The sequence below is a fragment of the Eptesicus fuscus genome, chromosome 9, assembly GCF_027574615.1.
Source record: "Eptesicus fuscus isolate TK198812 chromosome 9, DD_ASM_mEF_20220401, whole genome shotgun sequence".
Lineage (NCBI taxonomy): Eukaryota > Metazoa > Chordata > Mammalia > Chiroptera > Vespertilionidae > Eptesicus > Eptesicus fuscus.
In genome coordinates, this window is record NC_072481.1 from 47,297,275 (window position 1) to 47,311,715 (window position 14,441).

Below are 14,441 nucleotides of genomic sequence, written 5' to 3' on the forward strand. Positions count from 1 at the left end.
GGAATGACCATAGTAAAATGGACAACTATCATTGGACTTGCCATTTTTTAGAAAATGAAGGAAAATATACATAAACATGTCAGATGTGTAACTTCAGTGCTGAATAATTTATGTTCTGTATTAAGGGTTAGCATTCTTCTGTTTTATGTTTAAGTTCTCAATAATTTTCATAGGCCGGGCAGATTTGATAAAATGGCCCATTTCACCTAATGGTGGAAGGAAAACGAAATAATTTAACTTAATTAACAGGTCATCTTACATGTAAATATTTATCACTTAATCCCCTGTTTTCTACCATTTAAATAGCTGAATGTATCCAGGGATCAAAAGTCAGCCAAAAAATATTCAACTCTAGAATTGAATCTAAATATTGAACTTGTGTTTCATGACAACAAAAAAACTTTCCTAACTTGAGTGTGTGTTTTAATGCAATTTTAAACAAGGAAATGACTTATAGATTCTTAAGTAGTATGTGTGGTGTGGCTTTTTTTCTCTCCACAGTGAATTTTCCTTGTAAGATGGTGCTAGAGATGGAAGTCCTTAGCTTGGAGTAGTTTGGATAGCAGCAGAAAATAGGGTCTGATTTAAAACTTTCCCAATACCTGGTTTCTTGTCCTGGCTCAGGTAGAGGACAGGAGGCTAGGCAGTCCACAGCACATCGAAGCTTGATAGTCTCAGGTCATTAATTTTGTAATAACCAAGATGCAAAGTCTACAAACTTATGACCTTATATACTTCCTCTTTGAATCAGACAGAATTAAAAAGTGCCCAGGTGTCTTCTTACTGATCAGCACATCCCAAAAAGAGAAGCTGCGGTTGAATAGGTTGGTGCATATGGAAAAGCCCTATCTCTGGTTCAGCCTGGCCCCAGCTGAGGCTGTAGAGTACCGGGCTTTAACCAAGAAATTAAACAGCACAACCCTGGCAATCCTCAATAATTGTCTGAGGTTCCAAAGCAACACTTTGGCAGGCTTTTTGATGTTGCAGTTTACTTTGGCTTTAGAGTATCTATTGGCTCGTTTGCTTGTGTTTTATTTGGGATTTCTTTTAACAGAGAGAGATAGTCTCTCTTTAAAGATACTGATCTAAAGACAATTTTTGGTTGGTTTGTTTTTTAAATATGTTTTATCAGTCAAATATAAGTATTAATAAGTGTGTGGAGTAACATAATGTGAACCACACTTTTTTATATTTTAGGAAAATATATTTGTTCATAGATTTTTTAATATCTAAATTTGGTAACATTGCCATTCTTATTATAAGATCCAAATTCTGTAAGCATCTTAATTTGGGCCAAGAGAAGTCACGTAAGAAAGTTTTAATAGAAATTATTTGGAACCGCTAGTACTGTGTCTTTGCTCAAGTCTTGGAATATAAACAAAGCTTCCCAAGAGATTAGAGGAACATCCATATCATGAATGTGCATCCCTCCTTATCAAGAAATGCTTATGCAGATGAAAGTGCATTAAAATAAACTTTAAGGGAAAACTTAAAAAAAAAAAAAGATGACACCTCATCCAAGAATATGTTTTTATTGATTTTAGAAAGAGAGGAAATGAGAGGAAGAGAGAGAAAAATCTATCGGTTACCTCCCTTGCGCATCCCAACTGGGATTGAACCTGCAACCTAGGTATGTGCCCTGATGGGAATTGAACACTTGACCTTTCAGTGTATGGGATGATGCTTCAACCGGGCTATACTGGCCAGGGCAAGGATAGCTATGTGGGTTTTTTATTTGTTTGTTTTTGAAGGACATTGTTTAGTTTTTTTAATATTGATTTCAGAGAGCAAGGGAGAGAGAATCATTGATCAGCTGCCTCCTGCAAGCCCCAAACTGGGGATTGAGCCTGCCCTGACTAGAAATCGAACCATGACCTCCTGGTTCATAGGTCGATGCTTAACCACTGAGCCATGCCAGCCGGGCAAGGATAGCTATGTTTAAAGAATGGAGAAGGTTTATTTTTATCATTTTTGTACATTAGTTTCAGATATTTTTAGCTAGTGCAACCTGAAAGGATTTTTAAATTTTTCTGCTGTGATAATAAAATGACATAGAAATGGTGACATGTTAAATTGCCTTAAGTATAGTGCCCCTGCCCAAATTTTTGTACTCCAAAAAACCTATCATTCAACATATTTTATTGAATATACTTCTAGCATATTCTTCTTGGGCACTCTGCTTTTACCCACATTTATTAATATTAATTATCATTATCTTTAATTTTCTACTCAGGGAATGTAGAAAAGGAAGAAAGATTCTCATGCTAAAAAAAATTCACTTTTTCTAAATTCTTTTAAAGTATTATTTATTGGCATCTAAATAGTGTGTTTATAGTGTTCAAAACTTTACCCTGTCTTCCTCATTGCTTTGTTCTTCTAATGCTTTAGGCAGCCTAGTCACTTAGTAAGGGTTTGAGCCACTGACTGACCAACTATATAGTGAACATTGGCTTGTGAGTTTCTTTGGAGATAACGTGAGATGCTTCACACTTTCAAATTTAATTTAACTAGAGATAGGAGAGTATTAGACAGTGGTTCTAGTTCACAAAAGTGTCAGAGCTTTTCCTAAAGTTTCACTTCTATAAACAATTTCACTGAAATTTAACCTATGTAAATTGGGTTAATAAAAAAAAAAAGTCAAGGTTACAAAAAGTAATAACTTTTTAAATTCATTCATCCAAGAGTATATCCTATTGAAGCTGTCAAGTATTCTTGTGAAATGGGAGGAAGGGAAAGATATTTCCATGACAAGTAGAAAATGTGACTGTTGGATATTTGAGCAGTTTTCTAGAGCATTTTAACATCAAGACGTTCCCAGAAGAGTGCTGTTAGCTTATTTCACTACAAAATCATCTTGTATCTGGTAATGAAAACAAACAACCCTACAACCATACATTCTTAAATGTCCTTGTCTCTGAGTAGCATCTCTATCCTCTGCACACACAGCCTCCCCCACACTCATCCCCTGGCTGCTCTGTGCTTCTCTCTACTGCTTTTACTCCCATCACGCCTTCAGGAATGTCACCTCTTCGGCAGCACCCTTCTCTGCATTCTAGGGCTCTCTGCCAAAATCGCCCACCTGTTTCCTTAACTGAATCCCTGCTCTTTCCGGGGACCATCCCTTCCCTGCAGCACTCTCCCTGGAAAGTTCTTCCGTTCTGTAGGTCTGGCCCCAAGGCCTCTTAGACTTCTTACCCTAAGTACCAGATAGGAAAATTGCAGACAACAAGCTTAGAAGAAAAATACCAGCTTTTCCAGGGCTGTGATTGCAGATTCATTGTGCTGAGGCTGTGATTCAGATGCAGAAAGCTAATTCCAGAGATGATGTGTGCATGTGCGCGTGTGCATGCGCACACACACACACACACACACACACACACACACACATACTTTCCTCCTTCCTCCTATACATATAAATTCCATATCATTTTATCTATATGCTTGTATATGTGTGTATGTGTATGTGTACTTAGTACAAACTGATTGGTGATTCTCTAGTGCTAATATCTAGGCTAATGCCCAATATACTTAGGATAACATTTAACATTACAAAAGTATTTATATTAGGACTCTAACATAGCAACATTTTAAATATTTTCAAAGCATAGGTTTAAATGTCACTTGTATTTCTTTCTTTGGAAGCTATTCCTAATTTTTAGAACAGGTTAGGTCTCCCTGTTGGGTGCCTCCAAAGCACCCTGTTTTCTGAATTATCACATTCTCTACACATTATTATAACTGCTTGTTTAATGTCTGGCTTCCATGCTCCATGGAGACAGGAACATGTCTTTCTTCTTCACTAGTGTAACTAAAATATCTTGCATAGTACCATGCACATAGTAGGCACTCTGTACTAAGGTCAGTGCATGCAAAGTGCCCAATAATAACCAGCTAGGACCACTATGGGCCAGCTTCACACATCCCCTGCTTGTAACATGGCTGTGTTTCATTTAGGTCTTGCCAGCTTTGGAAAAGTTTGGGTTGTAGCATTCTAGTCTTCTTCCACATAAAACATCTGGCAACTTGATCTGTGAGTTGCTACACGGCCTCCCTGCCTCCCTCAGAGGCACTGAGCAATCTTTTCTTCGCTGCTTATGGCTCAGAAGAATCATTTGGGAGCAGAATGCCTCCTCCCTGCTCTACCGCCCCCCTCCTGCCTCCACCAGAGCCTGTCATTAAAGCTGACTTGTTGAGACGAACGATTTGCCACGTGATACACTCCTGGGGGCGGAGGAGGGGCGGTGGTGGTGGTGGTGGTGATGCTGTGTTAATGCTGATGGGAGATGTAGAAGAAAATGTTACCAACTGTTTTATTAAAGAATTTATACATCATGGCATTTCAGCAGATTTGACAAACTTCCTGAGAAAAGAACTGTGAGCCAAGAATCACCAGGGGGGACTGTTTTACCTTTGTGTGGTTGTTAGCCATCGTCACGCAATAACTTTTTATTGTGTCTTCTAAGAAGAGTTGTCAGGGATTGAGGCTGCCCACCCCACTATACTCTTGGCTCTGACTTCCCCCTTCAGAGAGGAGAACTGATATAATGAATGAAGCAAAGATTCAAACAGGTGATGTCAAGGCTCAGGAGAATTTTCCATTTCTAAGCCCTTTTAATGTGTGTAGAATGAATTATTAAATCAATGCCATATATATATATACCCCTAAGATATTTTAGTCAGTTACTTTTAAAAAGCCTTTATAAACTATACTATACAAATGTAATCATTTCCTAAAATAATAATTATCATTAAGGAATACTTAATATGTGCTAAGAATTCTGTATTCATCACTTCATTTATTATATCAAAGATTGATTTGGGGTCATTAAAACATGGCATTTAAGATAAGGCATTAAGATAAGTCATTGCCCTTAATATTTTAATCCTTTTATGTCTTTAACTATTTTGCAACATGCGTGTGGTAATCATTTCTGCTGGAACATGGGCTTTCAGCAGACAGGTTTGCACAGACTTCCTCCTCTGCTGGCTCTGCTGTCTGTCCCCTGGGTTTGGGGCTTGATTTCTTGCTGGCACTCAGTCACACAGATAGGGGGTGCTGCTTACCATAGGGTTTCTCAGTTTCATATTCAGCTTAACTACAGCATGGGTTCCCCCAAGACCTGATTTACAGGCTTGAAATATGCCTCTGCAAAACTACCAAGGGTTATTCTGGAGAAGTGCCACAAGGAGCAAGGCTGATATTTATTTTTTCAAGGATGTTTTGGTGACTTACAAGAGTTGCAATCGTCACTGGAAAGGGTGAGTCCAGGAAGAGGAAAAATGAGTATTTAATGCTAGATTTTTGCCTTTTTCGACTCCATTTACAGCCCATTCCTCAGGAAACTGGTGGCTCAAATAGCAAGTTTTCAGCAGTCAAACGGTTACAGGCAGCATTGTTATGCCTCTCCATTCATAAATCTCAGCCCTAAGGGAAATACTTGCAATAGTGTTCAAAATTGCGGCATCCACTTTTTAACTGTAAGAATAGGAATAATTCAAGAAATAAAGAAGAAATCTCTAGTTATAATAGTTTTGTTACAATATCAAAGGATGCATGCTCATTATTTTAAAAATTGGAAAAACAGAAAAGTTTAAAGAAAATTAGATCATCTATCATCTACTAACCATAAAACCACAGCTATCATTTCGGTGTATTTCATGTCTAAGATTTTTCATATGTATGTGACTGTGTGTTATATTTTCATACAGCATTGAATTATGTGTTCTTTTAACATAGGGTAATATCCCCCATGCCATTAAGACATATTTTAAAGTAGCCCATAGTTTGCTTTGTCCTAATTATGCCATTGACTTAAGCACATTACTTTTTAAAATTCAAGCAGTATGGGAAAGTATAGATAAACACAGATAAAGAGGGAAATCTTGCCATCTGCAAAAATATGGATGGATCTTGAGGGCATCATGCTAAGTGACGTTAGCCTGAAGGAGAAAGACAGATACTGCATGGTATCCCTTATTTGGAGTCATTAAAAAAAAAAGCAACCTCATAGAAACGGAGAGTAGAAAAGTGGCTTCCAGCAGCTGAGGGAGGTGGGGAAATCGGAAGAGGTTGGTAGAAGGGTAGACTCTCAACTGTAAGATGAATTAGGTCTGAGGAGCTAATGGAAAACATGGTGACTATAGTTGGCAATACTATATTGTAAAATTGAAATTTTCTAAGAGAACAGAACTTGAATGTTCTCACACAAAAAATATGTGAGGTGTTAGATGTGTTACTTAACTAAATGGGAGGAATCCTTTCACAATGTTTATATAAATCAAATAATCATTCATACACACTTTAAATATCTTACAGTTTTATTTCTCAATTATACCTCAATAAAGCTGAAGGGGGGAAAAAGATCCTGGAACTTAAGTAGATAAATACAACCCTGAAAGCACAATATTGAGACATTAATAGAGATAACATTTTTAATGTTTGGTGAAACACACATACACACTGCATTTATTTGAATCCAAGAACTCATGCATTGGAATATGTTCCATTGTTTTAATACAACTTTTCAGGTACATAATAAACTTGATTAAATGTAGAAAAGCATTTTTTTCTAACCAAAAATAGCAGACAAAGTGCACATCACTATCTTCAGTATAACAATCAGAAATTGAGTCTAAACCTATATTATATTCAGACTTAAAGAGACATCTAAATTACTTCTGGCCATCAGGAGTTATGTTAATATTACAGTGATATTCCACATGTTCATAATCATGACCTCTTTATTCTCTTTGACACTGATAGTTTAATTTTGAAAGTCACTTAGAAGTTTTTGACGACACAGTTTTAGTACCTGAGTTACATATCTATAATAATAAAAGCGTAATACGCTAATTAGACCAGAAGTCCTTCTGGACAACGTTCCGGATGAAGCAGGGGCTGTGAGGGAAGCCCGGGTCCCAGGTGCCTGTTGGCAGCCAGAGGGAAATCCGGGTCCCAGGTGCCAGAGGGAAGCCGGTGCCAGCAGCCAGGGGAAGAAAGGCCTACTCTTGCACAAATTTTGTGCACCGGGCCTCTAGTTCTTTTATAGTGCACTCGAGGCCCGGTGCATGAAACTCGTGCATGGCGGTGGGGGGTCCCCTCAGCCCAGCCTGCACCCTCTTCAATCCAGGACCCCTTGGGGGATGTCAGACTGCCAGTTTAGGTCCAATCCCTGGGATCAGGCCTGAACTGGCAGTCAGACATCCCTCTCACAATCCAGGACTGCTGGCTCCTAACTGCTCACCCCCTGCTGGCCTGGTCGCCCCCAACTGCCCCCCCTGCTGGCCTGGTCGCCCCTCACCCCCTGCCAGCCTGGTCACCCCACGCAGCCTGCTGTTCAGTCATTTGGTCGTCCCTCACTAACCCTCCCCTGCTGGCCTGGTCGCCCCACGCAGCCTGCTGTTCGGTCATTACTGTGAGGGCGTCCTGGCCAATTTGCATATTATCCTTTTATTAGTATAGATCAGTGGTCGGCAAACTCATTAGTCAACAGAGCCAAATATCAACAGTACACCGATTGAAATTTCTTTTGAGAGCCAAATTTTTTAAACTTAAACTTCTTCTAACGCCACTTCTTCAAAATAGACTCGCCCAGGCCGTGGTATTTTGTGGAAGAGCCACACTCAAGGGGCCAAAGAGCCACATGTAGCTCGCGAGCCGCAGTTTGCCGACCACTTGTATAGATCATTCATAACCTACTTGTCTCATCTTTAAAAATGCTGTGGTTTAGATTTCAAACAACGTGGCATTTTCTTCTGCCTGATGTTGCATGTGACAGTTTTTCTTCTATGTACAAATAACTTCTTTACTCACTTGTACATAATACTCTATTACTACATCAGATGGAATCTTAAAAAACACTTTTGAAGGGAAATAGGGGTCCACATTTAAATTGAAATTCAATCACATGACAGGCTATCAAGTACTTTAAACTCAACTGAGGAGACCATGAGATGAGCTGATTTTGCTACCCATGGTTACACTCCCACGAGTACAGGCAGAGCCAACAGTGGAATCTGCTCTGTTAGCAGCTGCCAACTTTCTTTTGACATTGATTACAAGATGCATCTCAACCCATTGTATGCATAAGTGTCTGTAGAAATGTTCAGAAATGTTCAAATGTTTTCAAAAGTATGTTTCTTATGATTCAGGAAATAGGTTATGTACAATTTTATGTAAATAGAATATATAATCTGCTCTGTAACTGTAGCTATTTAAATTTACTACATGTGTGTATACATATGTGCATATATACATATACATATGCATCTATATAATGTGTACATATATATACCAGGTATGCATTATATAACCACTAGAGGCCCGGTGCACGAATTCATGCACCAATGGGGTCCCTTGGCCTGGCCTGTGGGATCGGGCTGAAACTGACTCTCCGACATCCTCCAAGGGGTCCCAGATTGTGAGAGGGCACAGGCCAGGCCAAGGGACCCCACAGGTGCAGGATTGGAGCCGGGGAGGGATGAGGGAGGTTGGCCAGCCAGGGAGGGAATGTGGGAGGATTCCAGGGTGTGTCCAGCCCATCTCGCTCAGTCCTGATAGGTCAGACCCCAGCAGTAAGCTCACCTACTGGTCAGAGCATCTGCCCCCTGGTGGTCAGTGTACATCATAGTGAGCAGTTGAGCCGCCTTAGCATATCATTAGTGTATTAAGCTTTGATTGGTTGAACAGACGACCGTACGACCGGACACTTAGCATATTAGGCTTTTATTATATAGGATGTTAATGGATCCATAGTATTGTATTTTATGAATGTACTTATCTTTTATTAATGGATATTTGGATTTTTATCCTTTTTTTTTTTTTGCTCTTATGTCAAAGGTACATATCTTCTATCTGTGTCTGAATTTGTCCGAAAGAAATACTGTTACATGGAATTGCTATGTTAAAGGAGATGCACAGTTTAAATATTACTACATTCTACCAAATGTCCCTACATGAAGTTCATACCAGGATTATGATTAACAATTTTTCTATGCCCTAATCAACATGGAGTTATTTTCAGGTTTTTTTTCACCTTTTCCAATCTAATAGGGAAAATGTGATACGTGATTATTTTTAGCTCCATTGTTAATTACTGTGAACTTTTAAATATCTACATCACATTTCATTCTGTCATGAATCATGATTTATTTCACTGCAGTTTTAGGTATATAAATTGCTTCAAGTTGCCACACATGCAGTGAACATCTTGCACATAATTCTTTGGCCTTAAGATATTTTTTTAGAATAGATTTTTAAAATGGGAATTTGGGGCTAAAATTATGAAACTTTTAAAAGTTCATGCTACACATTGCCAAAGCAGTTTTCTAGGAAGATTATACCAGTTTTAACTCCCATCATTCTATCACCATGCCTACTTCATTATATTCTCACAAACATGAAGTATTTTTTTCAGGTATTTTCTAATCTGAAAAGGTAAAACATTCTCTGTACCTGTTGCATTTCTTTGGTTACAAGTAGCCACCACCTTTCTGAAAGTACACACCAGACTTTTCACAGAAAAGCGTACTCCTCCTGCCCAACATGCTTGGATGTCTATTTCAGAACCTCTAATTCTCCCCATTCCTTAAACAGACTCCTTAGATGTTCTCTTGGTGCTCATGTCACTGTCCACTATAGGCCATTGTATTCTGGCCTTGCTCCTGTTTGGTTCAAAGCCTAAACCAGGCTCACCCAGCTTCTCTGATCATATCCCCTGACTAGATTTCCCCTTTCCTGCCCTAGTGCAAGGACCACCCACGTCCATGGGAGAACAGCTCTGAATTGGCCAAACCCTCACGCCTCCTTTTCCTGTACTCTGTTCCTGTGTAAGGTCCTTACTAGGTATTCTCCTCATATCTTGATTATATCACCCATAATTATGGCACCACAGATATTATTCACTCAGTGGAAACTTGAATAAATAATAGTTTTTAAAATAAACAATTATTCTTCAGTAAACCCAGTATCTTAGACTTTTTTTCCAAAAGAGTTGATGAGGTGTACAAGGTCATGAGCATCCATGGCCCTTTTAAACTATGGACCAGTGCTTCTCAAACTTTTCTTTCTTTATCCCCTCTCCCTTACTCAGGGAGCCTTTTTAGACCTTTGTTTTTCCATAATTGCTTCCCAGTAGAGTTTTAATATCACAGATGTTCTGTATATGTGGTTATGTACTGTATGTATGCTTTATATGTAAACAAGATTGCTTTTACTTTTCCCCAAGAACCACTTTTTTCTCTTTTTTTCCACGCCCCCACCCCCCAAGAACCACTTTTCACCTCCTTTGGGGTGATACTGCTGCACTGAGAATACTTGCTGTGCATCTAGCGTTACCTTGGAGCAAAGTATACTAACATGAATGGGCAAACATTGATAATACAGGGTAGGGTTTACTAATGCAATTGAAGTTAGATTTGATTTTCATTCCCAACACATCACTTACTATAGAGCAAGTTACCTTGAGCAAACTGTTTAATTTCACTAGGTTTCAATTTCCTTACTGGTAACACACGAGTATACATAACAATACTTTGTACCTCGAAAAGATGTTTTGAGAATAGAAGACATAACGCATGTAAAGTATTTAGCACAGTGGTCATTACATATAAGTGCTCTACATAAATCAGCTATTGATATCATTATTTATACTCTTTGAGTCATGTTCTACCTGGCTCAGCTTTAAATGTCTGATCGAATACATTCTCAGTGCTGTCTATAAGGAACTGGCTAGGATTTAGTTGTGTGAGTTCTCATACTGAAGACATTTCATTATGGCTTGTCTTCTCTCTTATGTCTATTTTTAACAATAGTCCTTGTGTTGATTATGTTTGATGTGATGTTGAGGATGAAAACAAAGTATGATTTTTCCATTTTCTGAGTCATACATTATTTTAGAATGTTAATTAATTAGTGCAGTTTGAAGAAAATTTTCTATAAAACATGACAAAAATGTCAGCTGATCATATGTTTCTAGACAGAGTGGAATTTGAAAAATAAGAAATATATGCAGCCCAGCTGGTGTGGATCAGTAGTTGAGCATCAACCCATAAACCAGAAGGTCAGGATTCGATTTCCAGTCATGGCACACATGCTGGGATTGCGCACTCAATCCCCAGTAGGGGGTGTGCAGGAGGCAATGATCAGTGATTCTCTCTCATCATTGATGTTTCTCTCTCTCCCTCTCCCTCCCTCTCTGAAATCAATAAGAATGTTTTTAAAAGAAATATACACACATACATATCCAGAACAGGTAAGCAGGAACTTATGAAGAAGAAAACAAAAAATAACTCTATTTCATACCCAGAAATTCAGTATCCTTTATTCTACTTTATGATAACTGACTTTCTTAAGTGTGCCATCCTCCTTTTCATGAAGGTGAATGCCTTGCACACCAAAAAACATGTAACAAGTATAACTCACTCAATGCCGTTATGGGTCAAGATGAAACCTATGTGGCTCCTTATATGGAAAGAGCATAGACCTGTACTTGAATCCTGACTCCACCACTTGCTGTCTGTGAAAATGTGGGCAAATAACTATCTTCTTTCAGATCTTGTTTTTTGATCTGTAAATATTTAGAAAGCAAACTCCATGAAGTCAGTGAAAGTGATGGTGTAAAGTCATTGTCAATTGACAATTAATAAAACTATTAATACCTGAATAAGAAGGAAAAAAGACACTTCCATCATAGCCACTTCAAAAGAAAATCAGGAAATTGAGAGGCCCTTAGGAAAATTTATAAAACTCTCAATTAACTCTGCAATAATGGCCCGCTTAATCATGATTCAAAGCCAAATTTGAACTTGGAACAGATTAGCCAAATTAGAACTTGGAACTTGGATTGGTGTGTAGAGCTATAATACAATTTTTTATCAGAAAAATATACCCTTCCTCAAAATATCAACACAAATCATTTTTGTTCATTCTAAGAACCCATTAATTATTTGCTCATGTGTTAATAAAAATTTTTCACACAAATACTGTTTGTGATAATTTAGAGTCCCAACCAAGCCTTTTGTCACTATACTAGTGGCCCAGTGCATGAAATTTGTGCACTCGGGGCGGGGGTGGGGAGGATCCCCCAGCCTGGCTTGTGCCCTGTCACAGTGCGGGAGCCCCACGATCCATCGCCCCAAAGAGGTAGGCCCCGCCCACCCATTCGGGGCTTCTCGATGGATTGCCCCAAAGAGGTAGGCCAGAGCCGGGATAGGTCTGCAGACCTCCGCATGCCTGCGAACTCTTGGCGGGGCCATGGTGGAGAGGCTTCTCCGCACGCCTGCAGACCTCTGGCACAGGCACGCAGAGAGGCCTCTCTGCGGCAGCCCCGCCCCCATCCCCGACGCTGCAAGTCCTCGCCCACCCGCGCCTGCTGCTCACACAGCTTGCTGATCATTACTGTGATGGCGTCCCGACCAATTTGTATATTACCCTACTAGGAGCCCATCGTGCAATATGCGTGCAGTAGGCCGCCTGCCGCTTCCGCCAGAACCGCAGCGCGCTGCTGAGAGCCGCGCTGCCTCCACGGGAGGCGGAAGCGAGCTGCCAGCACCCATGGGAACCGTGCCGCTTCCGCGGGAGCTGAGAGGGACCCACACTGGTTCCACCGGAGGTGGGCATGCTGTCTCCTCTCCAGGCCTGCACTCGGCCACGGAGGCTGCGGGCCGGCCCCGGCCCTGTCCGTGTTTGCTCCGGGCCTCACCTGCGCGCACAACCTCCTCCTGTCCAGTCATGACCCATTACGGAGTCCTGGCCTAATTTGCATATTTCCTCATACTTTGAAATTATAGGAACCATTTAAATACATTTATTTTGGGATAACTTTTTTATAATAACTATTCTTAGGTAACAAGGATATCCTATATCATATTTAATCTTCACAACATCTGTAGAAGATACTATAGTTTATAAAATGATGAATCTAAACTTCAGAGAGGTTAAGTAATTTGCTCAAAGTCACACAATAAGTGATAAAGTTAGGATTCAAATTAAATTCAATATTATTTCTTTGTCTTTATCACTGAATTATACAGAATGTACTCTATAAACTGTAGAATTGAATATAATTTATTTTTTATTAATTCCAACTAATATGAACTGCTTTAAAAAAAACAAAACCCAATTTCTACTCTGCTGCTTCATACAATTTCTGAAATTTCTTCTCTCTTCTTTTATGCATTCTGAGACTTTTTGTTGCTTACATGTGTTTGTTCCATCTCCGTCACCCTCATTTCTGGATGTCAAGGTCATTTGCCCACCTTAACTATGTGCTTCACTTTCATCCAGTGACCAGCAAGGTTGTGAGAAGAGGCATCTTTGCTAAACTCAGGATGCAAACATTCACTTATTTGTAAACTTACTTGTACTTTTACCCAATTTCTGTACCTGAGTATTTTGCTTCCTTTTCTCCTTTTATTTAAAAAACACATTTCATTCTTTTTTTAAATATGTTTTTATTGTTTTGTTTTGTTTTGTTTTTTTAGAGAGAGAGGAAGAGAGAGGGGGAGAGAGATGGAAACATCAATGAGAGAAAAATATAATTGATTAGCTGCCTCCTGCATGCCCCCAACTGGGGATCAAGTCTGCAACCTCTACATGTGCCTTGACTGGGAATTGAACCAGTCACCTCTTGGTTCCTGGGTCAACACTCAACCACTGAGTCACACCAGTGGGGCTCCTTTTGTGGGGGGAGGTGTATCTTTCTCTTTTAAAATTTCTCTCCGTTCCCTTTTTTCCTTTAGTGTTGTATATACACAGTCTATATTCCATATTCCACAAATCAAGGACCTTACCTTTTAAATATTTCATACTATTAGATTTTTTTTTACCTTAACCTTTTGCACTCGGATGTCGAGTGTGACTCGACATGGTTAGCATTGAGATTAAAATTACTCTTTGAATGTATCAATAATTTCAAATATAAAAAAATCCAAATAAATAAGTTTGTATGAAAAGAAACTCCAGTTTTTTTATTCTACTGCCGCGCTTTGTAAAATCTGGGGTATTTAAAAAATTAAATCCCGAGTAGAATAAAGGAATCGAGAAAAAAGCAAGTGAGTGCAAAGGGTTAAGATGTGTGTGTGTGTGTGTGTGTGTGTGTGTGTGTGTGTGTGTAATTTTGCTTGGTGATGAGAGTCACAGAAAACTGCCTTTCAGAAAATATCCTCACACACTGGTGACTCTGTGTGTCTTTTTCTATTTCTTAGAACTCCTAAGTGTACATGGAATTGCTTTCCAGGACCCTGGAGTTGCTATTTTGTCAGAATTTCACAACCTGATGGCAGCAACTCTTCCTTCTGGGCTACTACAAATGCGCCATCAGATGCCTAACAAAATTTTGTTCTGACTCCGTGCTCCTAGAGCAGAGTAGGCTAGAGAGTGGGATCCAGAGTCAGGCATTCCTATTTAGAATTTTCATCCCAATTCTGTCCTTAACTACTCA

General features: G+C 39.4%; 1 protein-coding gene across 1 annotated transcript in view; it reads left to right on the forward strand.

Moving 5' to 3' along the window:
- The window catches only part of SGIP1 (SH3GL interacting endocytic adaptor 1), a 211,065-nt gene that overhangs the window by 167,902 nt on the left and 28,722 nt on the right, over positions 1-14,441 (forward strand). The window lies entirely within an intron of this gene.